This window comes from Arachis ipaensis, chromosome B03, assembly GCF_000816755.2.
Source record: "Arachis ipaensis cultivar K30076 chromosome B03, Araip1.1, whole genome shotgun sequence".
Taxonomy (NCBI): Eukaryota; Viridiplantae; Streptophyta; class Magnoliopsida; order Fabales; family Fabaceae; genus Arachis; species Arachis ipaensis.
Genome location: NC_029787.2, coordinates 17,617,898 through 17,625,734, shown reverse-complemented (window position 1 = coordinate 17,625,734; position 7,837 = coordinate 17,617,898). Strand labels below are relative to the sequence as shown.

The window sequence follows — 7,837 nt, the reverse complement described above, 5'->3', positions numbered from 1 at the left end:
ATAGAGACAAATCACTGGAAAAAGTTTATTGAATATCAGTTGGACGAGGACACACAGGTAACAAATATTTAGTTGAAATTTCATTGTATTCGATTTTAAATCGTCATGATTTACTACTAAATATGCTGAATTTATTGTGATAGTGGAAAAACTACTACCCAAAAGTTCATCACCTTATCCTTTTTTGTGTTTCCTGAAGTTGTACATGGCTGACTTATAAAACCATTAACAGTGTAGTAATTTATCCCAATAACATTTATGTTTGTCATTTTGTGTGTAGGAGAAGTGTAGAAAAAATGCTGTTAATCGTTCAAAGCAACTGTACACACATACCGGAGGTTCTAAAACGATGGCAAGAAAGTGACACGAAGAAGTAATTAATTTAAATTCAGTTCCAGAATGTTGACGTGTTTCTGGTAATATAGTGTTGTCTGTTATATGATTAAGTGTTGATGATTGTTATAGGAGCAATGACAGGAAAGTCCTATTGGTAGAGGAGAGGGATCGACCATGAGTCATAAAAAAAAGAATGGTTCGTATATGAATGAAGATGCGCGTCTGGTTGGGGTAAATCATGTTCTTTACTTTTTCAAATTTCTCTTTGCAATTACTACCATTGAATTTAAATTAGTGTAAATCTGGATCTCACATGTTTGCAGGAAGCAATTGAACAAATTGAGAGTCAAGACCCCTCCAGCAAGGAATTTTCACAGAATGATTCCCTTGCACAAGTGCTTGGAAAAGAGCACCCAGGAAGAGTTCATGAACTCAGTTTTGGTCCATATCCCAATCAGTATTTTCGTAACATTCCACAACAGTCTGACTACGGTGTACAGATTGAGGAGTATCAGATGGAGATTGTAAAACTTAAGGCGGAGGCACCAGAACTCAAGGCAGCAGCAACAGAGGAAAAGGCAAAGAGACAGAGAATGGAGGCAAAGGCAGCAGAGGAGAACGCAAAAATGCAGACAATGGAAAATTTGTTAAGATACGTAATCCAGCAATAAGGAGGTAATTTGCCACCTGAAATAGCTGCAGATTTGGATTCTTTGAGAAGTGCACCAACCTCATCCCATGCAAGATGATGTGCAGGCACTAATGATCTGAATTATCAATGTTGGAATTTGAATACTATTTAATTGTTCACTATCCTAATGACTTTTGAGATATTTATTTGTAGTTTTTCATTTTGGTGACTTTATTTGTAGTTTACAGTACTGAATTCAAATTACTATTATAATGATTCATTTTAGCATATATATTATTATTCTGCTTCGTGTGTTTTAGTTTTATTGGCCGTTGGTTATTTTAATAAATTAAAGTAACTGAGTGAAAGAACGTATAAAGAATAAAAGAATTGGCATATTTTATTATAAATTCAGGTTTTTTAAAGTGTAAGTATACATTTTGCAGCAGTTTTAAATCTGCCGCTATATCCTAACAAAAATTGTCAACGAATGGCATTTTGCAGCGGTTTTTAACAGCTGCCATCTCCAAGCATTCCCATTCCGTTGATTTCGTAGCGGATAGAACCGCTGCAAAATTATACCGCTGTAAAATACCGTTTAATAGCGGTTATACCAGCGATTACTATTAACCGCTATTAACGGTTTAACCGCACGCTATTTTTCAGCGGATATACCAACCGCTGCTATCCATTTGGTAGCGGTTAAAAATCGCTGCTAATCCTATGTATAACCGCTACTAAGTGCCGAATGTGGTGTAGTGGTGATATTACCAAAAAAAATAGCATAGATCCTTCCGTCGGCGTATAAACTAAGGTAATATTATCTTTTATTTTATAAAAAAACTTTTTTAAAAGAATTTTTATTAAGGAGAAAAATATCTTCGCTTTTGTTGAGTTCCAATCATTTCAAAAATTATATCTACTAAAAAGTAGGTGATATATCAAAATGACCATCCATTTGTTAAAATTAACTTGTGAGTAGACATTATATTTCTAGTTATTTTGTCAAATCTATTATTTTTCGTACGTTACTATTCATATGTACATATTTGTTATTATTTATTTATAATATTTTCTATTTAAAAATATTATATATTACTATTCACAAATACTATATATATCATTATTCACAACGACTATTAAAATAAGTTCTTTTTGCAGATTTTGAAAAATCATATAAGTGTTATTTGAAAACTAATACCTGTTAATTTGTTATCAGATTTACTATTTTAAAATATTGAATAATGCCTATGTTTTGAATGAATTATTTGAGAGGTTTTAATTAAAAAATCATAATTAACGATAGTGACGTTAGTCGTCGATGCATCCCACTCAAACTTTAATTTGAGGGGGTGATATTAGCTTATTATGTAGGTCAGATATTAGATATATTAATTCGTTCTATTACACTAGAGAAAAAGACTATTCATGGAAGTAGAATCGTCCAGTGTGTAATTGTCAAATTCTAAATTAAGAACTCTCTTTTTATTTGCTTGTTGATTTGATTATTGAATTCTGATACAATTTGTATTTTTTCATGTAGGTTATAAATATATTGTTTATTTGCTGAGTTACTGAAAAGGAGTTAGTTAGAAACTAATTGTTGTTAGTAAGGACGGATGTCAGTTGTAACTAATAGTAATTAGTATTGTGATTGGTACAATAGGTAAACCAGATCCAACTATATATACACACCCATGTAATTAATTCTTGTGTAATGAAATCATTCTCGCACTTTCTGAATTTTGATCCCAATTCTCTCTGTTCTCAAGAATGGTTAGCTGTACTTTTGCATGTTAAATGTAGAAAAAGGTTAGAAACGTTCTTTGCTTTCCAAACTAGAGTTAAAGAAAATCAATTAAGAAACAAGCTGAATTGCATAAAAAAGAGGGATCTATGACTGATTACTTGTTAGATGTGAAGAAAACTGTGAATGCTTTGATTTCAATAGGTGTTCAATTAGATGAAACTAAAAATGTACAGCAATTTTAGGAGCATTAATTGAAGAGTATGGACCGTTGGTGCATTAGAATCACTTCTTTTAGTGCAAGAAGAGTGGATTAGGAAGTTTTGAAGGTTAGACTCCATTGTTAAAACTAATGTTGCACAGAGGAGAACTATGAATGAAGGTTTTGGCATAGGGAGTCCAAAAAATTACAACTACAGTAAAAATCATTATCAAGATGGTAGAAGTTATGGCAATTTTTTTTGAGATAGAAGTAGAAGATATGGTGCACCCAAAGGTAGAGGCAGAACCTATTTAGAGAGGCCTACATGTCAAGTATTTGAAAAATATGGTCATTCAGTTGCTGAATGTTGGCATAGATTAACGAAAAATTCACTCTCTCTGGTTCTCAACACAGATCACAAGCCAATTTGACTACAATTGAGGCATTTGATCATTTGTTGCTCAATCAACTGTCTTTGATCCAAATTGGTACCTTGACTCTGGTGTTATGCATCATATGACGTCAAATGCTTCTCGACTGGAAGAATATACATTTTATAGAGAAAATGAACAAGTGCAAGTTGGAAATGGTAATGCCTTGGTAATCTCTAATATTGATAGCTCTTTGTTCAAACCATTTTCTTTTTCGCATACTTTTAAACTGTATAAACTGATGCATGCGCTTGATTTCACAAAGAATTTACTTAGTGTGCATAAATTTGTGACTGACAATAGAGCATGGATAGAATTTCATGCTGATGGTTATTATGTAAAATGTCAGGATTCAAAGAAAACTCTTTTCTGAGGATCAGTTGATCATGGACTTTACTCTTTCAGTCTGAATAAAAGTCAAATCTCACACACTGCACACATCACTACTGTCTATGATGATGCTGCATTCAAGATTTGGCACTTGAGATTAGGGCATCCTTCTATAGATGTTTTGTCTAGAATCTTAAAATCCTGTAACATTTCTTTCAAACACCCAAATTCTATTTGCAGTTTTTGTTGTTTAAGTAAATCATAACAGCTTACATTCCCTGATTTAATAACCAAGTTCAATAGTCTATTATAGCTTGTATATACTGATATTTGGGGCCTAACCCCTGTACCAATAATAAATAGTGTTCGGTACTACTTACATTTCATTGATGCTCACACTATATTTACTTGAATTTATTTATTTCATCACAAATTATGAGTGCACACTATTTTTATGTATTTTAAGAAAATGGATGAGCTCTAATTAGGTGTTAAAATTAAAGAAATTCAGTCTGACAATGCAAATGAATATGTTGCTTTAATAAAATATTTGAGTTGTGAAGGCATTCAACACAGGTTTTCTTACTCGTATGTTTATCAGCAGAACGACACAGCAGAGCGCAAAGATAAGCATATCACCACAATGAAGTTGACACTTTTGGCTGAAGCTGGTCTTCCTAAGAATTTTTGGGAGAGGCATTTGTGACAGCTGCTCAGCTTATTAATTTACTTCGCACTTTAGTGCTAAATTTTGCCTCACCATCCTAGAGACTATTTGGAAAAGCTCCATCTTATGTTTAAGGTATTTGGCTGCCTATGCTTCGCTCACACGAGGCTATACAACAAAGACAAGATGAAATTTTGATCAGAGGCCTGTGTTTATCTAGGACTAGCCCCACATTATAAGGGATTCAAGTGCCTCACCAAAGTCGGGTAAGATCATCACCATAAATGTTGTGTTTGAAGAAAGAGTATTTCCCTTCAAAGAAGAGAGTTATGGCTTCACATTCACAACAACTACTCCGACAATTCCAACACAACAACATTCAGTGCCTCCAATTCCATTAATACAGCCCCTACCTCCAATCCTTACGCCAACTACACAAATCAATCCACCTATACCTACACTACTACCCGAACCAGTAACAACCATTGTAGACCACCACAAACCCATGAAAATTCAACACTAGATCCATTCACAATCAACCCTGCTCCAATCACTACCTCTCTTCCTACAATTCCTCAACCTACAACCAACACACACCCAATGCAAACAAGATTAAAGACTGGGAACAACAAACCCAAAACCTTCACTTGCATCACAAAACCTCTTGAACCAAAGTCACCAAAGGAAGCATTGACTATTTCTCATTGGAAACAAGCCATGGATAAAAAATATGCAGTGTTGATAAGAAATAACACTTGGGACATTGTTGAGCTTCCTCCAAACCGTTGAGTAATAATACCTAAGTAGGTGTTTAGGGTTAAATATTACCCGAATGGCTCCATTAACAGGTACAAACCAAGGCTCGTTGCTTTTGGCTGTCACCAAAGGCCTGGTTTCAACTTCAAAAAAATATTCAGTCTTGTAATTTGTCCAATGACAATTAGAATTTTGTTGACTTTTGCCCTGTCAAAGGGCTGGCCAATCAAGCAAATTGATATTAATAATACATTTTTGAACGGGGAGTTGTAGGAAGTTTACATGAAGTAGCCATTTGGATATGAAGCTGGAAATGATAAAATGGTGTGCAAACTAATTCGATCCTTGTATAGGCTGAAGCAGGCACCCAAAGCATGGTTCACTAAGCTCACTAACTCTCTTGTTAGCTTTGGTTTTGCAGCTACCAAATCAAATGCTTCTCTTTTTCACAGAGCTGAAGGTAACTCTACAATTTTCTTACTTGTGTACGTGGATGACATTATCGTAACGAGTAGCTTAGTTGTTGTGATTTCAGACCTAGTTAAAAGCTTAAATGCTTGATTTTCCCTCAAAGATTTGGGGGATCTTCATTATTTCTTAGGGATTTAAGTGAGGCTAATCCTTGATGGTCTCTTACTCACACAATATAAGAATATTCTTGATGTGATAAAGAAAGCTGGTTTAGAAGATTGCAAGTTATTACCAACACCTATGCCATCAATTCTTAGATTAACCTCCACTAATGGTGAACCTTTTGAGAATCTTAGCCTCCATAGATCCATCATTGACAGTCTGCAATATATCACTTTTACTTACTCCAAATTGGCTTTTACAATTAACAAAGTGTGTTAATTTATGCAAGCGCCAACTGAATTCATTGGGAAGCTGTCAAGTGCATTCTACGGTATTTACAAGGCATCAGCACCTTGGGATTGCATCTCCAAAAAGCCTCAAATTTTAGCATTTCAAGGTATACCAACTCAGACTTGGCATTTAATGTGGAAGACAAAAAATTCACAGCAGGTTTCTGTGTTTATATGGGTCTGAATCTCATTTATTGGTCATCAAAGAAGCAAACTTCGGTCTCTCGTTCTAGCACCAAAGCTAGATACAGAGGATTTTGTAATCTTGCCACTGAACTATTGGCGATCAAGAAGCTTCTGCTTGAAATCAACATAAGCCTACCAGTACCGGTGATTCACTATGACAATCAGGGAGCAGTACTACTGGCAGCCAATTTGATTCAGCACTCTCGTTCAAAACACTTTGAAATGGATGTCTATTTTTCTAGAGACCATGTTGCCAAGGGGACTCTTCGAGTGCAACATATCCCAGGTGATTTCCAAGTTGCAGACATTATGACTAAAGCTATATCTTCGAATAAGTTCTTTGAATTTAGAGACACTCAGGTTGCAAAGTTTTAGCAACTTGAATTTAAAGGGGGGGGGGAGGGAATTAGTTAGAAACTAATTATTGTTAATAAGGATAAATGTCAATTGTAACTAATAGTAGTTAGTATTGTGACTGGTACAGTAGGTAAACCAAATCCAACTATATATACACACTCATGTAATTGATTCATGTGTAATGAAATCATTCTCTCACTTTCTGAATTCTGATCCCAATTCTCTCTAATTTCAAGCTCTCAAGTGTGGAGTCTAGTACCTTTCAGTTACAAAATTCACTCCATCACCTTTTTATGTTTTTCAGATACATATATTGATTCGAATCCTAATCCCTTGGCTCTTTAGTAGATATCAGTTGTTCGGTGAGCCTTTAACTTCTAAGGGCCATAAAATTATATTGTATTTTTTTAATCTCTTATTAACTTTATTTATGTTCTATATATCACAAGCAGAATCTACTATATATATATATATTGTATAAAAATTTCGTATCAATGATATATAATAAAGTTAGCTTAAACTACATGTTTTAAAGAGGTATCAGACTTGCCAAGAGAATCATTTTTTATATGTCAGTCATTGCCTAAATCGAGCTGTGATATTGTCCTTTCCTAGAAAATAGAGTGTAATTTTACTTCATTAATTTTCTCAATTTAGAATATCATTTTCTGATGCCTTTACATTACTGGTGTCATATCAAAAATAATATTTTCGATAAATTATTATTGATATAAAAAAATAGGACATTATGTCGAGAGTTTTTATTTTTAATATTAGGATAGATTGTGGGTAATACCTAAAAATGAGACTCCGAGTATGTTATACACGGATATGGGTTTCATAATTGGCGTATTCAGAAATCGTTAATAATAGCGTTTTGTATTAGGAGAGAGAGTGTGGAAAGAAAAGTTGGAGGCGTTGGATCAGGCGAGAACGGCTAGGATCAATAAACAAAATGAGGGTACCGATTTCATGGGGGTGAACAGAGAGACAGTGGATAGCAGCTGTAAGATGGGCGATCTACGGCTGGGAAGCATGAAGAAAATCGGTAATTCCGATTTGATGTTGTGTCCACGTGGTTCGCATGCGGTGAGTCCCTGTGTGGTCCGTGACTCCTCTCTCCCTAGACGCTCTCACTCATCATTGAAAAGACTAAAACACCAAAATACAAGTGTGTGTTAACTCTGTGCTCTCTGCTTCGGTTCCTTTTCTTTAAGTGCCATTGTTTCCATATGAAGGTTGCTTGTTTTGTGGAACTCCAGATTTATCTTTTTCAAGATGGGGAAGAAAAAAATTTCAATGGATAAACATATTATGATATATCTTGATCA

The 7,837-nt window shown here is 34.6% G+C and overlaps 1 long non-coding RNA gene across 1 annotated transcript; it reads left to right on the top strand.

Moving 5' to 3' along the window:
- On the top strand, positions 4,109 to 6,713 carry LOC110270004. The gene is made up of 2 exons (XR_002358942.1): positions 4,109 to 5,560; positions 5,636 to 6,713. It is a non-coding gene; the product is annotated as an uncharacterized LOC110270004 (long non-coding RNA).